Raw genomic sequence first — 23848 nt, 5'->3', positions numbered from 1 at the left:
GTATAACACTGGGGTACGGTACTGGTGAGGACAGGTCTGTCACTGTATAACACTGGGATACAGTACTGGTGGGGACGGTCTGTCACTGTATAACACTGGGACACAGTACTGGTGGGGACAGGTCTGTCACTGTATAACACTGGGATACAGTACTGGTGGGGACTGGTCAGTCACTGTATAACACTGGGATACAGTACTGGTGGGGACCGGTCTGTCCCTGTATAACACTGGGGTACAGTACTGGTGGGGACAGGTCTGTCACTGTATAACACTGGGATACAGTACTGGTGGGGACAGGTCTGTCACTGTGTAACACTGGGGTACAGTACTGGTGGGGACAGGTCTGTCACTGTATAACACTGGGATACAGTACTGGTGGGGACTGGTCTGTCCCTGTATAACACTGGGATACAGTACTGGTGGGGACTGGTCTGTCACTGTATAACACTGGGATACAGTACTGGTGGGGACGGGTCTGTCACTGTATAACACTGCGATACAGTACTGGTGGGGACAGGTCTGTCACTGTATAACACTGGGATACAGTACTGGTGGGGACAGGTCTGTCACTGTATGACACGGGGGTACAGTACTGGTGGGGACAGGTCTGTCACTATAACACTAGGGTACAGTACTGGTGGGGACACGTCTGTCACTGTATAACACTAGGGTACAGTTCTGGTGGGGACGGGTCTGTCACTGTATAACACTGGGGTACAGTACTGGTGGGGACAGGTCTGTCACTGTATAACACTGGGATACAGTACTGGTGGGGACGGTCTGTCACTGTATAACACTGGGGTACCGTACTGGTGGGGACAGGTCTGTCACTGTATAACACTGGGGTACAGTATCGGTGAGGACAGGTCTGTCACTGTATAACACTGGGATACAGTACTGGTGGGGACAGGTCTGTCCCTGTATAACACTAGGGTACAGTACTGGTGGGGACAGGTCTGTGACTGTATAACACTGGGGTACATTACTGGTGGGGACAAGTCTGTCTTTGTATAACACTGGGGTACAGTACTGGTGGGGACAGGTCTGTCACTGTATAACACTGGGATACAGTACTGGTGAGGACAGGTCTGTCACTGTATAATACTGGGGTACAGTACTGGTGGGGACAGGTCTGTCCCTGTATAACACTGGGGTACAGTACTGGTGAGGACAGGTCTGTCCCTGTATAACACTGGGGTACAGTACTGGTGGGGACAGGTCTGTCCCTGTATAACACTGGGGTACAGTACTGGTGGGGACAGGTCTGTCACTGTATAACACTAGGGTACAGTACTGGTGGGGACGGGTCTGTCACTGTATAACACTGTGGTACAGTACTGGTGGGGACAGGTCTGTGTCTGTATAACACTGGGGTACAGTACCGGTGAGGATGGGTCTGTCACTGTACAACACTGGGGTACAGTACTGGTGGGGACAGGTCTGTCACTGTATAACACTGGGGTACATTACTGGGGGGGACAGGTCTGTCACTGTGTAACACTGGGGTACAGTACTGGTGGGGACGGGTCTGTCACTGTATAACACTGGGGTACAGTACTGGTGAGGTCAGGTCTGTCACTGTATAACACTGGGATACAGTACTGGTGGGGACAGGTCTGTCCCTGTATAACACTGGGGTACAGTACAGGTGGGGACAGGTCTGTCACTGTATAACACTGGGATTCAGTACTGGTGGGGACAGGTCTGTCCCTGTATAACACTGGGGTACAGTACTGGTGGGGACAAGTCTGTCACTGTGTAACACTGGGGTACAGTACGGGTGGGGACAGGTCTGTCATCGTATAACACTGGGATACAGTACTTGTGGGTATAGGTCTGTCACTGTATAACACTGGGGTACAGTACTGATGGGGACAGATCTGTCACTATAACACTAGGGTACAGTACTGGTGGGGACAGGTCTGTCACTGTATAACACTGGGATACAGTACTGGTGGGGACGGGTCTGTCACTGTATAACACAGAGATACAGTACTGGTGGGGACAAGTCTGTCCCTGTATAACAGTGGGGTACAGTACTGGTGAGGACAGGTCTGTCACTGTATAACACTGGGATACAGTACTGGTGGGGACGGTCTGTCACTGTATAACACTGGGGTACAGTACTGGTGGGGACAGGTCTGTCACTGTATAACACTGGGGTACAGTACTGGTGGGGACAGGTCTGTCCCTGTATAACACTCGGGTACAGTACTAGTGAGGACAGGTCTGTCACTGTATCACACTAGGGTACAGTACTGGTGAGGACAGGTCTGTCACTGTATAACAATGGGATACAGTACTGGTGGGGACGGTCTGTCACTGTATAACACTGGGATACAGTACTGGTGGGGACATGTCTGTCTTTGTATAACACTGGGATACAGTACTGGTGGGGACAGGTCTGTCACTGTATAACACTGGGATACAGTACTGGTGGGGACAGGTCTGTCACTGTATAACACGGGGGTACAGTACTGGTGGGGACAGGTCTGTCACTATAACACTAGGGTACAGTACGGGTGGGGACAGGTCTGTCACTGTATAACACTGGGGTACAGTACTGGTGGGGACAGGTCTGTCACTGTATAACACTGGGGTACAGTACTGGTGGGGACGGGTCTGTCACTGTATAACACTGGGGTACAGTACTGGTGGGGACATGTCTGTCACTGCTTCACACTGGGGTACAGTACTGGAGGGGACAGGTCTGTCACTGTATAACCCTGGGGTACAGTACTGGTGGGGACGGGTCTGTCACTGTGTAACACTGGGGTACAGTACTGGTGGGGACAGGTCTGTCACTGTATAACACTGGGGTACAGTCATGGTGGGGACGGGTCTGTCACTGTATAACAGTGGGGTACAGTACTGGTGGGGACATGTCTGTCACTGCTTCACACTGGGGTACAGTACTGGTGGGGACAGGTCTGTCCGTGTATAACACAGGGGTACAGTACTGGTGGGGACAGGTCTGTCCCTGTATAACCCTGGGGTACAGTACTGGTGGGGACGGGTCTGTCACTGTGTAACACTGGGGTACAGTACTGGTGGGGACAGGTCTGTCACTGTATAACACTGGGGTACAGTCATGGTGGGGACGGGTCTGTCACTGTATAACACTGGGGTACAGTACTGGTGGGGACATGTCTGTCACTGCTTCACACTGGGGTACAATACTGGTGGGGACAGGTCTGTCACTGTATAACCCTGGGGTACAGTACTGGTGGGGACAGGTCTGTCCGTGTATAACACTGGGGTACAGTACTGCTGGGGACCGGTCTGTCCCTGTATAACCCTGGGGTACAGTACTGGTGGGGACTGGTCAGTCACTGTATAACACTGGGATACAGTACTGGTGGGGACGGGTCTGTCACTGTGTAACACTGGGGTGCAGTACTGGTGGGGACAGGTCTGTTACTGTATAACACTGGGGTCCAGTACTGGTGGGGACAGGTCTGTCACTGTATAACCCTGGGGTATAGTACTGGTGGGGACGGGTCTGTCCCTGTGTAACACGGGGGTACAGTACTGGTGGGGACAGGTCTGTCCCTGTATAACACTGGGGTACAGTACTGGTGGGGACAGGTCTGTCACTGTATAACACTGGGGTACAGTACTGGTGGGGACAGGTCTGTCACTGTATAACACTGGGGTACAGTACTGGTGGGGACAGGTCTGTCACTGTATAACCCTGGGGTACAGTACTGGTGGGGACAGGTCTGTCACTGTATAACACTGGGGTACAGTACTGGTGGGGTCAGGTCTGTCCCTGTATAACACTGGGGTACAGTACTGGTGGGGACAGGTCTGTGTCTGTATAACACTGGGGTACAGTACTGGTGCGGACAGGTCTGTCACTGTATAACCCTGGGGTACAGTACTGGTGGGGACGGGTCTGTCCCTGTATAACAATGGGTACAGTACTGGTGGGGACGGGTCTGTCCCTGTGTAACACGGGGGTACAGTACTGGGGGGGACTGGTCTGTCACTGTATAACACTGGGGTACAGTACTGGTGGGGACAGGTCTGTCCCTGTATAACACTGGGATACAGTACTGGTGGGGACATGTCTGTCTTTGAAGAACACTGGGATACAGTACTGGTGGGGACAGGTCTGTCACTGTATAACACTGGGATACAGTACTGGTGGGGACAGGTCTATCAGTGTATAACACGGGGGTACAGTACTGGTGGGGACAGGTCTGTCACTATAACACTAGGGTACAGTACTGGTGGGGACGGGTCTGTCACTGTATAACACTGGGACACAGTACTGGTGGGGACAGGTCTGTCACTGTATAACACGGGGGTACAGTACTGGTGGGGACGGGTCTGTCCCTGTATAACACTGGGATACAGTACTGGTGGGGACTGGTCTGTCACTGTATAGCACTGGGATACTGTACTGGTGGGGACGGGTCTGTCACTGTGTAACACTGGGGTACAGTACTGGTGGGGACAGGTCTGTCACTGTATTACACTGGGGTACAGTACTGGTGGGGACAGGTCTGTCACTGTATAACACTGCGATACAGTACTGGTGGGGACAGGTCTGTCACTGTATAACACTGGGATACAGTACTGGTGGGGACGGGTCTGTCACTGTATAACACTGCGATACAGTACTGGTGGGGACAGGTCTGTCACTGTATAACACTGGGACACAGTACTGGTGGGGACAGGTCTGTCACTGTATAACACGGGGGTACAGTACTGGTGGGGACAGGTCTGTCACTATAACACTAGGGTACAGTACTGGTGGGGACAGGTCTGTCACTGTATAACACTAGGGTACAGTTCTGGTGGGGACGGGTCTGTCACTGTATAACACTGGGGTACAGTACTGGTGGGGACAGGTCTGTCACTGTATAACACTGGGATACAGTACTGGTGGGGACGGTCTGTCACTGTATAACACTGGGGTACAGTACTGGTGGGGACAGGTCTGTCACTGTATTGCACTGGGGTACAGTATCGGTGAGCACAGGTCTGTCACTGTATAACACTGGGATACAGTACTGGTGGGGACAGGTCTGTCCCTGTATAACACTAGGGTACAGTACTGGTGGGGACAGGTCTGTGACTGTATAACACTGGGGTACAGTACTGGTGGGGACAAGTCTGTCTTTGTATAACACTGGGGTACAGTACTGGTGGGGACAGGTCTGTCACTGTATAACACTGGGATACAGTACTGGTGAGGACAGGTCTGTCACTGTATAACACTGGGGTACAGTACTGGTGGGGACAGGTCTGTCCCTGTATAACACTGGGGTACAGTACTGGTGAGGACAGGTCTGTCCCTGAATAACACTGGGGTACAGTACTGGTGGGGACAGGTCTGTCCCTGTATAACACTGGGGTACAGTACTGGTGGGGACAGGTCTGTCACTGTATAACACTAGGGTACAGTACTGGTGGGGACGGGTCTGTCACTGTATAACACTGTGGTACAGTACTGGTGGGGACAGGTCTGTGTCTGTATAACACTGGGGTACAGTACTGGTGGGGACAGGTCTGTCACTGTATAATACTGGGATTCAGTACTTGTGGGGACAGGTCTGTCCCTGTATAACACTGGGGTACAGTACTGGTGGGGACAGGTCTGTCACGGTATAACACCTGGATACAGTACTTGTGGGGACAGGTCTGTCACTGTATAACACTGGGATACAGTACTTGTGGGGACAGGTCTGTCACTGTATAACACTGGGGTACAGTACTGATGGGGACAGATCTGTCACTATAACACTAGGGTACAGTACTGGTGGGGACAGGTCTGTCACTGTATAACACTGGGATACAGTACTGGTGGGGACGGGTCTGTCACTGTATAACACAGAGATACAGTACTGGTGGGGACAAGTCTGTCACTGTGTAACACTGGGGTACAGTACTGGTGGGGACAGGTCTGTCATCGTATAACACTGGGATACAGTACTTGTGGGGACAGGTCTGTCACTGTATAACACTGGGGTACAGTACTGATGGGGACAGATCTGTCACTATAACACTAGGGTACAGTACTGGTGGGGACAGGTCTGTCACTGTATAACACTGGGATACAGTACTGGTGGGGACGGGTCTGTCACTGTATAACACAGAGATACAGTACTGGTGGGGACAAGTCTGTCCCTGTATAACACTGGGGTACAGTACTGGTGGGGACAGGTCTGTCCCTGTATAACACTCGGGTACAGTACTAGTGAGGACCGGTCTGTCACTGTATCACACTGGGGTACAGTACTTGTGGGGACAGGTCTGTCACTGTATAACACTGGGGTACAGTACTGATGGGGACAGATCTGTCACTATAACACTAGGGTACAGTACTGGTGGGGACAGGTCTGTCACTGTATAACACTGGGATACAGTACTGGTGGGGACATGTCTGTCTTTGTATAACACTGGGATACAGTACTGGTGGGGACAGGTCTGTCACTGTATAACACTGGGATACAGTACTGGTGGGGACAGGTCTGTCACTGTATAACACGGGGGTACAGTACTGGTGGGGACAGGTCTGTCACTATAACACTAGGGTACAGTACGGGTGGGGACAGGTCTGTCACTGTATAACACTGGGGTACAGTACTGGTGGGGACAGGTCTGTCACTGTATAACACTGGGGTACAGTACTGGTGGGGACGGGTCTGTCACTGTGTAACACTGGGGTACAGTACTGGTGGGGACATGTCTGTCACTGCTTCACACTGGGGTACAGTACTGGAGGGGACAGGTCTGTCACTGTATAACCCTGGGGTACAGTACTGGTGGGGACAGGTCTGTCCCTGTATAACACTGGGGTACAGTACTGGTGGGGACAGGTCTGTCCCTGTATAACCCTGGGGTACAGTACTGGTGGGGACGGGTCTGTCACTGTGTAACACTGGGGTACAGTACTGGTGGGGACAGGTCTGTCACTGTATAACACTGGGGTACAGTCATGGTGGGGACGGGTCTGTCACTGTATAACACTGGGGTACAGTACTGGTGGGGACATGTCTGTCACTGCTTCACACTGGGGTACAGTACTGGTGGGGACAGGTCTGTCACTGTATAACCCTGGGGTACAGTACTGGTGGGGACAGGTCTGTCACTGTATAACCCTGGGGTACAGTACTGGTGGGGACAGGTCTGTCACTGTATAACACTGGGGTACAGTACTGGTGGGGACAGGTCTGTCCGTGTATAACACTGGGGTACAGTACTGGTGGGGACAGGTCTGTCCCTGTATAACCCTGGGGTACAGTACTGGTGGGGACTGGTCAGTCACTGTATAACACTGGGATACAGTACTGGTGGGGACGGGTCTGTCACTGTGTAACACTGGGATGCAGTACTGGTGGGGACAGGTCTGTTACTGTATAACACTGGGGTCCAGTACTGGTGGGGACAGGTCTGTCACTGTATAACCCTGGGGTACAGTACTGGTGGGGACGGGTCTGTCCCTGTGTAACACGGGGGTACAGTACTGGTGGGGACAGGTCTGTCACTGTATAACACTGGGGTACAGTACTGGTGGGGACAGGTCTGTCACTGTATAACCCTGGGGTACAGTACTGGTGGGGACAGGTCTGTCACTGTATAACACTGGGGTACAGTACTGGTGGGGTCAGGTCTGTCCCTGTATAACACTGGGGTACAGTACTGGTGGGGACAGGTCTGTGTCTGTATAACACTGGGGTACAGTACTGGTGCGGACAGGTCTGTCACTGTATAACCCTGGGGTACAGTACTGGTGGGGACGGGTCTGTCCCTGTATAACACTGGGGTATACTTCTGGGGGGGACAGGTCTGTCCCTGTATAACACTGGGGTACAGTTCTGGTGGGGACAGGTCTGTCCCTGTATAACAATGGGTACAGTACTGGTGGGGACGGGTCTGTCCCTGTGTAACACGGGGGTACAGTACTGGGGGGGACTGGTCTGTCACTGTATAATACTGGGATACAGTACTGGTGGGGACATGTCTGTCTTTGTATAACACTGGGATACAGTACTGGTGGGGACAGGTCTGTCACTGTATAACACTGGGATACAGTACTGGTGGGGACAGGTCTGTCAGTGTATAACACGGGGGTACAGTACTGGTGGGGACAGGTCTGTCACTATAACACTAGGGTACAGTACGGGTGGGGACAGGTCTGTCACTGTATAACACTGGTATACAGTACTGGTGGGGACAGGTCTGTCCCTGTATAACACTGGGGTACAGTACTGGTGGGGACAGGTCTGTCAGTGTATAACACGGGGGTACAGTACTGGTGGGGACAGGTCTGTCACTATAACACTAGGGTACAGTACGGGTGGGGACGGGTCTGTCACTGTATAACACTGGGATACAGTACTGGTGGGGACAGGTCTGTCACTGTATAACACTGGGGTACAGTACACGTGGGGACGGGTCTGTCACTGTATAACACTGGGATACAGTACTGGTGGGGACTGGTCTGTCACTGTATAGCACTGGGATACTGTACTGGTGGGGACGGGTCTGTCACTGTGTAACACTGGGGTACAGTACTGGTGGGGACAGGTCTGTCACTGTATTACACTGGGGTACAGTACTGGTGGGGACAGGTCTGTCCCTGTATAACACTCGGGTACAGTACTGGTGAGGACAGGTCTGTCACTGTATAACACTGGGGTACAGTACTGGTGAGGACAGGTCTGTCACTGTATAACACTGGGATACAGTACTGGTGGGGACGGTCTGTCACTGTATAACACTGGGGTACAGTACTGGTGGGGACAGGTCTGTCACTGTATAACACTGGGGTACAGTACTGGTGGGGACAGGTCTGTCCCTGTATAACACTCGGGTACAGTACTAGTGAGGACAGGTCTGTCACTGTATCACACTGGGGTACAGTACTGGTGAGGACAGGTCTGTCACTGTATAACAATGGGATACAGTACTGGTGGGGACGGTCTGTCATTGTATAACACTGGGATACAGTACTGGTGGGGACATGTCTGTCTTTGTATAACACTGGGATACAGTACTGGTGGGGACAGGTCTGTCACTGTATAACACTGGGATACAGTACTGGTGGGGACAGGTCTGTCACTGTATAACACGGGGGTACAGTACTGGTGGGGACAGGTCTGTCACTATAACACTAGGGTACAGTACGGGTGGGGACAGGTCTGTCACTGTATAACACTGGGGTACAGTACTGGTGGTGACAGGTCTGTCACTGTATAACACTGGGGTACAGTACTGGTGGGGACGGGTCTGTCACTGTATAACACTGGGATACAGTACTGGTGGGGACTGGTCAGTCACTGTATAACACTGGGGTACAGTACTGGTGGGGACAGGTCTGTCACTGTATAACACTGGGGTACAGTACTGGTGGGGACAGGTCTGTCACTGTATAACCCTGGGGTACACTACTGGTGGGGACAGGGCTGTCCCTGTATAACACTGGGGTACAGTACTGGTGGGGACAGGTCTGTCCCTGTATAACCCTGGGGTACAGTACTGGTGGGGACGGGTCTGTCCCTGAATAACACTGGGGTATAGTTCTGGGGGGGACAGGTCTGTCCCTGTATAACACTGGGGTACAGTACTGGTGGGGACAGGTCTGTCCCTGTATAACAATGGGTACAGTACTGGTTGGGACGGGTCTGTCCCTGTGTAACACGTGGGTACAGTACTGGTGGGGACAGGTCTGTCACTGTATAACACTGGGATACAGTACTGGTGGGGACGGGTCTGTCACTGTATAACACTGGGATACAGTACTGGTGGGGACAGGTCTGTCACTGTATAACACTGGGATACAGTAGTGGTGGGGACGGGTCTGTCACTGTATAACACTGGGGTACAGTACTGGTGGGGACAGGTCTGTCACTGTATAACACTGGGATACAGTACTGGTGGGGACTGGTCTGTCACTGTATAGCACTGGGATACTGTACTGGTGGGGACGGGTCTGTCACTGTGTAACACTGGGGTACAGTACTGGTGGGGACAGGTCTGTCACTGTATTACACTGGGGTCCAGGACTGGTGGGGACAGGTCTGTCCCTGTATAACCCTGGGGTACAGTACTGGTGGGGACAGGTCTGTCACTGTATAACACTGGGGTACAGTACTGGTGAGGACAGGTCTGTCACTGTATAACACTGGGATACAGTACTGGTCGGGACGGGTCTGTCACTGTATAACACTGGGGTACAGTACTGGTGGGGACAGGTCTGTCCCTGTATAACACTGGGATACAGTACTGGTGGGGACGGGTCTGTCCCTGTATAACACTGGGGTATAGTTCTGGGGGGGACAGGTCTGTCCCTGTATAACCCTGGGGTACAGTACTGGTGGGGACTGGTCTGTCCCTGTATAACACTGGGGTATAGTTCTGGGGGGGACAGGTCTGTCACTGTATAACACAGGGGTACAGTACTGGTGGGGACAGGTCTGTCCCTGTATAACCCTGGGGTACAGTACTGGTGGGGACGGGTCTGTCCCTGTATAACACTGGGGTATAGTTCTGGGGGGGACAGGTCTGTCACTGTATAACACAGGGGTACAGTACTGGTGGGGACGGGTCTGTCCCTGTATAACACTGGGGTATAGTTCTGGGGGGGACAGGTCTGTCCCTGTATAACACTGGGATACAGTACTGGGGGGGACTGGTCTGTCACTGTATAACACTGGGATACAGTACTGGTGGGGACAGGTCTGTCACTGTATAACACTGGGATACAGTACTGGTGGGGACAGGTCTGTCAGTGTATAACACTGGGGTACAGTACTGGGGTGGGGACGGGTCTGTCACTGTATAACACTGGGGTACAATACTGGTGGGGACAGGTCTGTCACTGTATAACACTGGGGTACAGTACTGGTGGGGACAGGTCTGTCATTGTATAACACTAGGGTACAGTACTGGTGGGGACAGGTCTGTCACTGTATAACACTGGGATACAGTACTGGTGGGGACGGGTCTGTCACTGTATAACACTGGGATACAGTACTGGTGGGGACAGGTCTGTCACTGTATAACACTGGGGTACAGTACTGGTGAGGACGGGTCTGTCACTGTATAACTCTGGGATACAGTACTGGTGGGGACTGGTCTGTCACTGTATAACACTGGGATACAGTACTGGTGGGGACAGGTCTGTCACTGTATAACACTGGGATACAGTACTGGTGGGGACAGGTCTGTCACTGTATTACACTGGGGTACAGTACTGGTGGGGACAGGTCTGTCACTGTATAACACTGGGGTACGGTACTGGTGGGGACAGGTCTGTCCCTGTATAACACTGGGGTACAGTACTGGTGGGGACTGGTCTGTCATTGTATAACACTGGGGTACAGTACTGGTGGGGACAGGTCTGTCACTGTATAACACTGGGGTACATTACTCGGGGGGACAGGTCTGTCACTGTATAACACTGGGATACAGTACTGGTGGGGGACAGGTCTGTCCCTGTATAACACTGGGGTACAGTACTGGTCGGGACAGGTCTGTCCCTGTATAACACTGGGGTACAGTACTGGTGGGGACAGGTCTGTCACTGTGTAACACTGGGGTACATTACTCGGGGGGACAGGTCTGTCACTGTATAACACTGGGATACAGTACTGGTGGGGGACAGGTCTGTCCCTGTATAACACTGGGGTACAGTACTGGTCGGGACAGGTCTGTCCCTGTATAACACTGGGGTACAGTACTGGTGGGGACAGGTCTGTCACTGTGTAACACTGGGGTACAGTACTGGTGGGGGACAGGTCTGTCCCTGTATAACACTGGGGGACAGTACTGGTGGGGACAGGTCTGTCACTGTATAACACTGGGGTACAGTACTGGTGGGGACAGGTCTGTCACTGTATAACACTGGGGTACAGTACTGGTGGGGACAGGTCTGTCCCTGTATAACACTGGGGTACAGTACTGGTGGGGACAGGTCTGTCACTGTATAACACTGGGGTACAGTACTGGTGGGGACAGGTCTGTCCCTGTGTAACACTGGGGTACAGTACTGGTGGGGACAGGTCTGTCCCTGTATAACACTGGGGTACAGTACTGGTGGGGACAGGTCTGTCCCTGTATAACACTGGGGTACAGTACTGGTGGGGACAGGTCTGTCCCTGTATAACACTGGGGTACAGTACTGGTGGGGATTGGTCTGTCACTGTATAACACTGGGGTACAGTACTGGTGGGGACAGGTCTGTCCCTGTATAACACTGGGGTACTGTACTGGTGGGGACAGGTCTGTCACTGTATAACACTGGGGTACAGTACTGGTGGGGACAGGTCTGTCCCTGTATAACACTGGGGTACAGTGATGGAGATCTCCCTCGCCCTGTCCTCAGATGTTCCGACTTCTTTGCTCTTTGGCAAATCCCCCAGCTCTGTCCACTTTGGAACCTCCATGTTCACTCTTATCGCAATCACCTTCACAGACAGGGGGTCCCAGAGACCAAACTTCACAGCTCCAATAACCATTTCTCCTCCTCTTCCTGTTTCCCCATCTCCCTAACTCTGTAAGGTCCCCCGGTCCCAACACCCTCCCTATATCTGTAACCCCCTCCAGCCCCTACACCCCCTCCCTATCTCTGTAACCCCCTCCAGCCCCTACACCTCCTCCCTATCTTTGTAACCCCCTGCAGCCCCTACACCCCCTCCATATCTCTGTAACCCCCCCCCCCAGCCCCTACACCCTCTCCCTATCTCTGTAACCCCCTCCAGCCCCTACCCCCCCTCCCTATCTCTGTAACCCCCTCCAGCCCCTACACCCTCTCCCTATCTCTGTAACCCCTCCAGCCCCTACACTCCCTCCCTATCTCTGTAACCCCCTCCAGCCCCTAAACCCCCTCCCTATCTCTGTAACCCCTCCAGCCCCTACACTCCCTCCCTATCTCTGTAACCCCCTCCAGCCCCTACACTCCCTCCCTATCTCTGTAACCCCCTCCAGCCCCTACACCCCTCCCTATCTCTGTAACCCCCTCCAGCCCCTACACTCCCTCCCTATCTCTGTAACCCCCTCCAGCCCCTACACCCCTCCCTATCTCTGTAACCCCCTCCAGCCCCTACACTCCCTCCCTATCTCTGTAACCCCCTCCAGCCCCTACACCCCCTCCCTATCTCTGTAACCCCCTCCAGCCCCTACACTCCCTCCCTATCTCTGTAACCCCCTCCAGCCCCTACACTCCCTCCCTATCTCTGTAACCCCCTCCAGCCCCTACACCCCTCCCTATCTCTGTAACCCCCTCCAGCCCCTACACTCCCTCCCTATCTCTGTAACCCCCTCCAGCCCCTACACTCCCTCCCTATCTCTGTAACCCCCTCCAGCCCCTACACCCCCTCCCTATCTCTGTAACCCCCTCCAGCCCCTACGCCCCCTCCCTATCTCTGTAACCCCCTCCAGCCCCTACACCCCCTCCCTATCTCTGTAACCCCCTCCAGCCCCTACACTCCCTCCCTATCTCTGTAACCCCCTCCAGCCCCCTACACCCCCTCCAGCCCCCTACACCCCCTCCCTATCTCTGTAACCCCCTCCATTCGCAGCGCCTCATCCCCTGATTCCCATCCATCCCCATTGGTCGTCCTGCCTCCTGCACTCCTCCCCCTCAGCGCCCTCCCTCCTCTCTCCCCCTTTCTTCAACTCCCCTCTTCCGTTACCTCTGACCAACCATTTGCTCCTCTCTCCCTCCATATTTACCGCAGTGGATGTGGGGTTGGATCAGTGTTGGGCAGCTCTTTCTGTCCAAGCTGTACTCTGTGTGAAAGGTGCTACGTAAATGCACATTGGAAGCATTGAGGGAAGTCCCCAACGCTGGTGTGGTTGTTGTGTGGAAGGATTACTCTCTGTCGTCCCTTGTTGGCCGCATCTCTCAAGCCTTGATCCAAACACTGTCTGGTTACCAGCCCAGGCACAGAGGGGGGGTGGGGTGGGAGGGGGATGCAGTGTTTGCTGATCAGCACAAGTTAAATAGACCACTCTGCCTTTCCCAAGACCAGGTTAGATACCAGACCATTGTCCAAACGTTGCTGGATATGTTTGAGAGGGAGGAGCTGGTTAACTCAGGGTCAAGATCTCTGTGTGTTTAGTTCCCTCTCCCTCTCTCTCTCCCCCTCTCTCTCTCTCTCCCTCTCTCTCCCTTCTCTCCTCTCCCCCCCCTCCCTCCCCCCTCTCTCCCCCTCTCCCCCCTCTCTCCCCCCCCTCTCTCTCTCTCCCTCTCTCCTCTCTCCCTCTCTCCCCCTTTCTCTCTCCCTCTCCCCCCTCTCTCTCCCCCTCCCCCCTCCCTCTCCCCCCTCTCCCCCCCTCTCTCTCTCCCCTCTCTCTCTCTCCCCCTTTCCCCCCTCCCGCTCTCTCTCTCCCTCTCACTCTCTCTCCCTCTCCCCCCCTCTCTCCCTCTCTCTCTCTCTCTGCCCCCCCCTCTCCCTCTCTCTCTCACTCTCCCCCTTTCCCCCCCTCTCTCTCTCTCTCTCTCTCTCCCTCTCCCCCCCCCCCTCTCTCTCTCTCTCTCTCCCTTTCCCCCCTCCCTCTCTCTCTCTCCCTCTCTCTCTCTCTTTCCTAACAGTCTGTGTGCTTCGATCACTCTCTTGGTCTTTGTTCTCTGTCTTGCTCCCAGTCCCTGTGAATGTGTATGTCTGTGTGAGAATTTGTCTGTACGAGTGTGTGTGAGAATGTACGTGTGTGAATGTGTGTGTCTTTGAGTGTGTGTAAGTAAGTGCGTGTGTGAGAGTGTCTGTGTCTGTGTGCCTGTGAGAGTGTGTTTCTCTGTCTGTGTGTGTGCCTGTGTGAGAAAGTGTGTGTGATTGTGAGTGTAAGCCATGTGTGTGTGTGTCGGTGTGCATGTCAGTGTGTATGAGTGTGTCTGTATGTGCCTGTCTGTGTAAGTGTGTGTGTCTGTGTGAGTGTGTGCGTGTGTTGGTGGGTGTGTGTGTCTGTGCGTGAGTGAGTATGTCTGTGTGTGTGTGTGTATCTGTGTCTGTGTGTGTGAGTGAGTGAGTATGTATATCTGTGTGTGTATATGTGTGTGTCTGTGTCTGTGTGTGTGTCTGTGTCTGTGTGTGTGTCTGTGTGTGTGTCTGTGTGTGAGTGTGTCTGTGTGTGTGTGTGTCTGTGTGTGTGTGAGTGTATGTGCGTGTGTGTGTGCGAGTGCGAGTGTGTGTGTCTGTATGTGTGTATGTATGTGTGTCTGTGTGTGTGTGTGTGTGATTGTGAGTGTGTGACAGTGTGTGTCTTGGTCCGGCCCCAGAACAGTGCCTCCCCCTTCCCTGCCCCAGTGACTCCGAATCTCCCGATCCAATCTCCCCCTTAACCTTCCCTGCTCCGAGGGGTACAATCTTCATCTCTGTCCTCATGAAGTGAGGTTCACTGGCCTTTAGTGAAACCTTCTCTCGAGGGGGAACGATGGGCGGGCTGAGACAGAGGCAGAGATGGGGGAGAATGGGGGCCGATCAGCTTGACTTCTCAAAGGGCTAGCACAGTTACTGTCGTCCAAAGTCATGCCAAGCGCAAAATTCGTTTCACCAAGTCCCTCTTTGTTTACACAGGGAGGTTCCCTGTCACTGACCCAGCTCCCTCAGAGCCAGCTCTCAGAGTGAACAGGACTTTCCTGTTTCGATCTGTCAGCCAGGACTCCCAGATTGCCCCGGTCAGGGAACTCCAATTACCGGAGGTTTCACCTGGCTGCCCTCATTACAATCGCGACAGAACGCGGGTTAAACCGCTCCCCCTGCAGAGATGTGGGTATCTGGCTATTCAAAACCAGTCTTGTGCCCCCCCCCCAGACCCCACCGCACAGCCCCCCACCACCCGCCCCAGCCAACTGCGTCATGTTCTGCCATTGCTGTGAAGTCATCCCATGCCATTCCAGTCACCTGCCCTGTCCCGTTTCTCTTTATTCGTTCGCACTGTCTGGGACAGCGATTATTGCCCGTCCCTAATTGCCCAGGGGGCAGTTGTGTGTCACTTGAGGATCTGGAGTCACTTGGAGTGTGATTCCACCTGTGTACAGAGCTGCGACTGAGTCGAGACAGAGTCCCGACACGGGGAAACTGCCAATCTACCCTTGTTAGCAACCACCTCCTGCTCAAAAACTCTCCTTCATTTGATTACCTGACCCTTTATTGAGCAGATCGTGCTGAAATCACACAGACTTTGGTGGGACGGCAAAACACTGGAAACTCTGACTGGGTGCAAACTTTATTCTCAGAACCTGGGTGTGTGTCCATCATAGATACTTGTGATAGTTATGCTCTTGTGTAAGACTAACTGCTTTATAAACAGCACTTAAACTTTGAGACATATAAGATAATCAGGGGGTTTGATAGGATGGACAGTGAGAGCCCTTTTTTACCTCGGATGGTGATGGCTAACACTAGGGAATGTAGCTTTAAATTGAGGGGTGATAGATATAGGACAGATGTCAGAGGTAATGTCTTTACTCAGAGAGTAGGAGGGGTGTGGAACGCACTGCCTGTAACAGGAGTAGACTCGCCAACTTTCAGGGCATTTAAATGGTCATTGGGTCGGCATATGGATGAGAATGGAATAGTGTAGGTTAGATGGGCTTCAGAATTGGTTCCACACGTTTAATGTTCTATGTTCCGAAGTGTCGGTGATGGAATTGCGTTCCAACCCACACGCGTTTTAAAAGTTCGTCCGATAGAAACAGCGTCCCTGATTTTTCAATCGCGTTACAGCGAATTCACATTGGCGAAACGCACGTTATAGCAGGACGAGCTGTGCACGACTCACAGTCTGGGTGAAGATTGGCCGCAGTTACATCGTTTCGCCGCCCTGCTGTTTATCACAACAGTCACCCTCAGGCAGAAAGACGCAACTGGAGCCAAACTTCGCGCAATTCGCAAAACTCCCAAATTTGCAGCTGATGGTCTGAAATGCAGTCAAAAGGCTGCTTCTCTGGGAAGGGTATATCGAGAGCCAAGAGAGACTGTGAGGACCACAGATACTGGAAGTGAGAGTCAATGGGGTGGCGTGGTGACTCACAGCACCAGGGACCCAGGTTCGATCCCACCCTCAGGCGACTGTCTGTGTGGAGTTTGCACATTCTCCCCGTGTCTGCGTGGGTTTCCTCCGGGTGCTCCGGTTTCCACCCACAGTCCAAAGATGTGCAGGTTAGGGTGGATTGGCCGTGGGAAATTGTCCCATAGTGCCCAGGGATGTGCAGGTTAGGGTGGATTGGCCGTGGGAAATTGTCCCATAGTGCCCAGGGATGTGCAGGTTAGGGTGGATTAGCCATGGGAAATTGTCCCATAGTGCCCAGGGATGTGCAGGTTAGGGTGGATTGGCCATGGGAAATTGTCCCATAGTGTCCAGGGATGTGCAGGTTAGGGTGGATTGGCCATGGGGAAATTGTCCCATAGTGCCCAGGGATGTGCAGGTTAGGGTGGATTGGCCATGGGAAATTGTCCCATAGTGTCCGGGGATGTGCAGGTTAGGGTGGATTGGCCATGGGAAATTGTCCCATAGTGTCCAGGGATGTGCAGGTTAGGGTGGATTGGCCACGGGAAATTGTCCCATAGTGCCCAGGGATGTGCAGGTTAGGGTGGATTGGCCATGGGAAATTGTCCCATAGTGCCCAGTGATGTGCAGGTCAGGGTGGATTGGCCGTGGGAAATTGTCCCATAGTGCCCAGGGATGTGCAGGTTAGGGTGGATTGGCCATGGGAAATTGTCCCATAGTGTCCGGGGATGTGCAGGTTAGGGTGGATTAGCCATGGGAAATTGTCCCATAGTGTCCAGAGATGTGCAGGTTAGGGTGGATTGGCCACGGGAAATTGTCCCATAGTGCCCAGGGATGTGCAGGTTAGGGTGGATTGGCCATGGAAATTGTCCCATAGTGCCCAGTGATGTGCAGGTCAGGGTGGATTGGCCATGGGAAATTGTCCCATAGTGTCCAGGGATGTGCAGGTTAGGGTGGATTGGCCATGGGAAATTGTCCCATAGTGTCCAGTGATGTGCAGGTTAGGGTGGATTGGCCATGGGAAATTGTCCCATCGTGCCCAGGGATGTGCAGGTTAGGGTGGATTGGCCATGGGAAATTGTCCCATAGTGTCCAGTGATGTGCAGGTTAGGGTGGATTGGCCATGGGAAATTGTCCCATAGTGCCCAGGGATGTGCAGATTAGGGTGGATTGACCATGGGAAATTGTCCCATAGTGCCCAGGGATGTGCAGGTTAGGGTGGATTGGCCATGGGAAATTGTCCCATAGTGCCCAGGGATGTGCAGGTTAGGGTGGATTGGCCATGGGAAATTGTCCCATAGTGTCCAGGGATGTGCAGATTAGGGTGGATTGACCATGGGAAATTGTCCCATAGTGTCCAGTGATGTGCAGGTTAGGGTGGATTGGCCATGGGAAATTGTCCCATAGTGTCCAGTGATGTGCAGGTTAGGGTGGATTGGCCATGGGAAATTGTCCCATAGTGTCCAGGGATGTGCAGATTAGGGTGGATTGACCATGGGAAATTGTCCCATCGTGCCCAGGGATGTGCAGGTTAGGGTGGATTGGCCATGGGAAATTGTCCCATAGTGTCCAGTGATGTGCAGGTTAGGGTGGATTGGCCATGGGAAATTGTCCCATAGTGCCCAGGGATGTGCAGATTAGGGTGGATTGACCATGGGAAATTGTCCCATAGTGCCCAGGGATGTGCAGGTTAGGGTGGATTGGCCATGGAAATTGTCCCATAGTGCCCAGGGATGTGCAGGTTAGGGTGGATTGGCCATGGAAATTGTCCCATAGTGTCCAGGGATGTGCAGATTAGGGTGGATTGACCATGGGAAATTGTCCCATAGTGCCCAGGGATATAGGTTCGGTCCATTAATCACAGAGTCATAGAGATGCCCAACCCGTCCATGCTGACCCAGATATCCCAACCCAATCTAGTCCCACCTGCCAGCACTTGGCCCATATCCCTCCAAACCCTTCCTATTCCTGTCCCCATCCAGATGCCTTTTAAATGTTGTCATTGTACCAGCCTCCACCACATCCTCTGGCAGCTCATTCCATACACGTACCACCCTCTGGGTGAAAACGTTGCCCCTTAGGTCCCTTTTATATCTTTCCCCTCTCACCCTAAACCTACGCCCCTCCAGTTCTGGACTCCCCGACCCCAGGGAAAAGACTTTGTCCATTTGCCCTCTCCATGTCCCTCATGGTTTTATAAACCTCTATAAGGTCACTCCTAGTCAGGGTTAAAAATAGGGTAGGGGACATGGGTCTGGGTGGGTTACTCTTGGGAGGGTCGGTGTGGACTGGTTGAGCTGAGGGGCCTGTTTCCACACTGTAGGGAATCTGTGATTATAACAAAGAGACAGGTACAGCTGATCATTCGAGACGGTTGGATATTCAGGGTTATCATTGGTTCCAGCCATGATATAAATAAAGAAACGCTCTTTGACACGCAGTTCCTGCCTGTGAGGTACTGAGCTGGTGTGATTTCTGCAGTTCAGAGTATGAGAGCCAAGACTAATCTCAGAACTTCCCCTTCAGCTATGTTCCCACTCTATAAATATCGACGTGACTGACCCTCTATATATAACTGAGATCCAAAAGAATAAATGACTCGATGGAAATATCAGTGAGATCTCCCCTATGACTGCTCGGCCCAGCGACCCCCCCCTTCCCCACTCCCAACGCGAATAGGCCCAACAGGGGATATCAGAAAAACTTTGATACGATAACTCAAGGAGTTGGGAGAATATCGTGAAACTCACTCCAGGAGGGAGTGCAGGCTGTCGGAGACATTAGATTCTCAACAGTGTGGAAACAGGCCCTTCAGCCCAACAAGTCCACACCGAAACGTAACCCACCCAAATCCCTTTTCCCCTCTGAATAATGCACCTAATTGACAATTTTTAAGCACGGCCAATCCACCCTGACCTGCACATCTTTGGACTGTAGGAGGAAAACCGGAGGAAAACCCACGCAGACACGGGGAGGATGTGCAAACTCCACACAGACAGTCGCCCGAGGGTGGGATCGAACCCAGGTTCCTGGTGCCGTGAGGCAGCAGTGCTAACCCACTGAGCCACCGTGGCACCCTGGAGAGGAAGCAGTGATTACCACAGGGTGGGGAACACAAAGGAGGCAGCCAGCAAGCATTCCGAAACAGCCTCACCAGTGCAAAGGTCACTCATGTCACAGACCCCAGTCACTCACTGAATGAAACCCCACACCCCCTCCCTATCTCTGTAACCCCCTCCAGTCCCTACACCCCCTCCCTATCTCTGTAACCCCCTCCAGCCCGTACACCCCCTCCCTATCTCTGTAACCCCCTTCAGCACCTACACCCCCTCCCTATCTCTGTAACCCCCTCCAGCCCCTACACCCCCTCCCTATCTCTGTAACCCCCTCCAGCCCCTACACCCCCTCCCTATCTCTGTAACCCCCTCCAGCCCCTACACCCCCTCCCTATCTCTGTAACCCCCTCCAGCCCCTACAGCCCCTCCCTATCTCTGTAACCCCCTCCAGCCCCTAAACCCCCTCCCTATCTCTATAACCACCTCCAGCCCCTACACCCACTTCCCTATCTCGGTAACTCCCCTCCAGCCCCTACACCCCCTCCCTATCTCTGTTGCCCCCTCCAGCCCCTACACCCCCTCCCTGTCTCTGTAACCCCCCTCCAGTCCCTACACCCCCTCCCTATCTCTGTAACCCCCTCCGGCCCCTACACCCCCTCCCTATCTCTGTAACCCCCCTCCAGCCCCTACACCCCCTCCCTATCTCTGTAACCCCCTCCAGCCCGTACACCCCCTCCCTATCTCTGTAACCCCCTCCAGCCCCTACACCCCCTCCCTATCTCTGTAACACCCTCCAGCCCCTAAACCCCCTCCCTATCTCTATAACCACCTCCAGCCCCTACACCCGCTCCCTATCTCGGTAACTCCCCTCCAGCCCCTACACCCCCTCCCTATCTCTGTTGCCCCCTCCAGCCCCTACACCCCCTCCCTGTCTCTGTAACCCCATCCAGCTCCTACACCCCCTCCCTATCTCTGTTAACCCCCTCCAGCCCCTACACCCCCACCCTATCTCTGTAACCCCCTCCAGCCCCTACTCCCCCTCCCTATCTCTGTAACCCTCTCCAGCCCCTACACCCCCTCCCTATCTCTGTTAACCCCCTCCAGCCCCTACACCCCCTCCCTATCACTGTAACCCCCTCCAGCCCCTACACCCCCTCCCTATCTCTGTAACCCCCTCCAGCCCCTACACCCCCTCCCTATCTCTGTAACCCCCTCCAGCCCCCACACCCCCTCCCTATCTCTGTAACCCCCTCCAGCCCCTATACCCCCTCCCTATCTCTGTAACCTCCTCCAGCCCCTACCCCCTCCCTATCTCTGTAACCCCCTCCAGCCCCTACACCCCCACCCTATCTCTGTAACCCCCTCCAGCCTCTACACCCCCTCCCAATCTCTGTAACCCCCACCAGCCCCCTACACCCCCTCCCTATCTCTGTAACCCCCTCCAGCCCCTACACCCCCTCCCTATCTCTGTAACCCCCTCCAGCCCCTACACCCCCTCCCTATCTCCAGCCCTCCTTTTCAGATGGTCCATCAATACAGTTTTTCAGTCTGCACGCGGGGCCCTCTGTCCTTAAGGGGTGTCGTGATATTTGTTTGGATCCCTGTGTGATCTGTTGCCCCCTGGTGGTGTTGTTGTAAAGTGATGGTGGCCTTATATCCTGAACTGCACTGTCTCCAAATGGATGGCCGCTCAGCCCGACATGTCTGACTTGATTCTGTTCCCTCGCAGCCAGCTGCCTGACCTTTTGTCCTCCCAGTATCCCTCCTGTCATGAAATAATCCATCCACTCTTGAAACGCCCCCATCATACCTCACCTTTACCATATTTGGGTTGATATATTGCTGTCCCCATGGATCGAGATACAGTGGAAAGTATTGTTTTGTGTGTAAACCATTGTAAATGCTCCCTTAACCTGAGTGTAGTGTTCTAGCAACAAGAAGGTGCAGAGAGAGAGAGAGAGAGAGAGCAACTCTCATGTGCGAGAGGTCCCTTTGTAAATCTGTTAACGGTGGGGAAGAAGCTGTTCTTCAATCTGTTAGTACGCGTTCTCAAACTTTTATATCTTCTGCCTGACGGGAGAGGGTGTAACCGGGATGGGAGGGGTCGTTGAGCCCATTGGCTGCTTTCCCGAGGCAGCGGAGAGTTTAGATGGAGTCAGTGGTTGGAAGGCTGGTTTGTGTGGTGTTCTGGCCTATGTTCGTGTCTCTCATACCTTAGAGAAGGACTTCAATCACGAGGGGCATGGGTAGGGTGATAGGCAAGGTCTTTTCCCCGGGGTGGGGGAGTCCAGAACTAGAGGGGTATAGGTTTAGGGTGAGATTGGGCTCCCTTTATCTGTGGCATCTGAGGCAGTTCTGAGGAGGGTCACTCGATTGACCCCAGACACGAGGGGTTTGTCGTATCAAGGGAGATCAAGGGTTTGAGCTACAGGGAGGGGCTGAACAGGCTGGGGCTGTTTTCCCTGGAGCTTCGGAGGCTGAGGGGTGACCTTATAGAGGTTTATAAAATCATGAGGGGCACGGATAGGGTAAATAGACAAAGTCTTTTCCTGGGGTGGGGGAGTCCAGAACTAGAGGGGCATAGGTTTAGGGTGAGAGGGGAAAGATATAAAAGAGACCTAAGGGGCAACTTTTTCACCCAGAGGGTGGTACGTGTATGGAATGAGCTGCCAGAGGAAGTGGTGGAGGCTGGTACAATGACAACATTTAAGAGGCATTTGGATGGGGATATGGATAGGAAGGGGTTTGGAGGGATAGGGGCAAGGTGCTGGCAGATGGGGCTGGATTGATTTTGGGTGAAATAACCAGTGTTGTTGGACTGTAACGCAAACAAAAAAAATGCTAGAGATCGCGGGCAGCATCAGCAGAGGGAGAGCAAGCGGAGTTTTTCAGGTCTCGATGACTCCGTCAAATTTCGGATATCTATTCGGCATGGATGAGTTGGACCAAAGTGTCTGTTTCTGTGCTGTAAATCTCTCCAGCTCTACCAGGGGAATGGGACTGAACGCGGAATATGATGTGACAGCTGCAGAGAGAGAGAGAGAGAGAGATCAGCTCGGATAAATGAGAGATCGAGTCTGATAACAGCGGGGAAGAAGCTGTTCTTGAATCTGTTGGTGTGCTGGTGGCTTAAGCTGTCTCCTTCCCACATCCTCTGTGTTTCCACATGGAGCACAGTCAGTCCCTTGAGTACGGAGTTTGTGTGCAGCTCAGATTAACGCTGCAATCTTCAGTCAGCCAGGGAGTTTATCTGATTGATCTCCTGTCGTCGCAGAGAGAGAGACAAGTTTATCACCCTCCCACTCGCTGCTTTGTACCTTTATACGACGTGAGCACTGAGGGCGATAATTATAATCCCAACCCTCTTTCTGTTTTACCTTTGTTTCCCATCCACTGTCTGGACTTGCTGCGCTCCCCTGTTTATTTTAGACACTAATCTGACTCCTTCTCTCTTGCTTGTTGAGTCTCTGAGAGACCGTGTCTGGGTGTGTAGTCCACGCTCTCGCTGAGACGGGAAGCGATGTGTTCGCTCGCTGCAGTTGGGGAGGTGGGGGAGGGGGGGGGGGGGGGGAGGTGGGAGCTCGTGGGGGGGAGACATGGTCATGTCAATCTTCGGAATTCTCTCTGCCCGGGGGTGAGTAGGGAGAGGCTCAGCCACTGAGTGAGGGGTGAGGCGAGAGTTTTTCTCCAGTCTCTCCAGGATCCGAGGGAGATGGGGGGGGGGAGGGACGAGGGAGGAGTTGAAGAATGAGGATTGGTCACAATTGAAGTGCACAGTGGAGCAGATGGGCCGAATGGTCTTCTCCTGTTCCTGGGTTCTTCTGTCA

The 23848-nt window shown here is 53.3% G+C and overlaps 1 long non-coding RNA gene across 1 annotated transcript; it reads left to right on the top strand.

The window, feature by feature from the left end:
• Window positions 1–7406: 7406 nt before the first annotated feature.
• LOC140459010 (uncharacterized) lies at window positions 7407–8231 on the top strand. The gene is made up of 3 exons (XR_011953819.1): window positions 7407–7446; window positions 7623–7754; window positions 8192–8231. It is a non-coding gene; the product is annotated as an uncharacterized lncRNA (long non-coding RNA).
• The last annotated feature ends 15617 nt before the right edge of the window (window positions 8232–23848 follow it).

The sequence above is a fragment of the Chiloscyllium punctatum genome, chromosome 34 (assembly GCF_047496795.1).
Source record: "Chiloscyllium punctatum isolate Juve2018m chromosome 34, sChiPun1.3, whole genome shotgun sequence".
In the NCBI taxonomy this organism is placed as follows: domain Eukaryota; kingdom Metazoa; phylum Chordata; class Chondrichthyes; order Orectolobiformes; family Hemiscylliidae; genus Chiloscyllium; species Chiloscyllium punctatum.
This window is presented reverse-complemented; position numbering and strand designations above follow the sequence as displayed.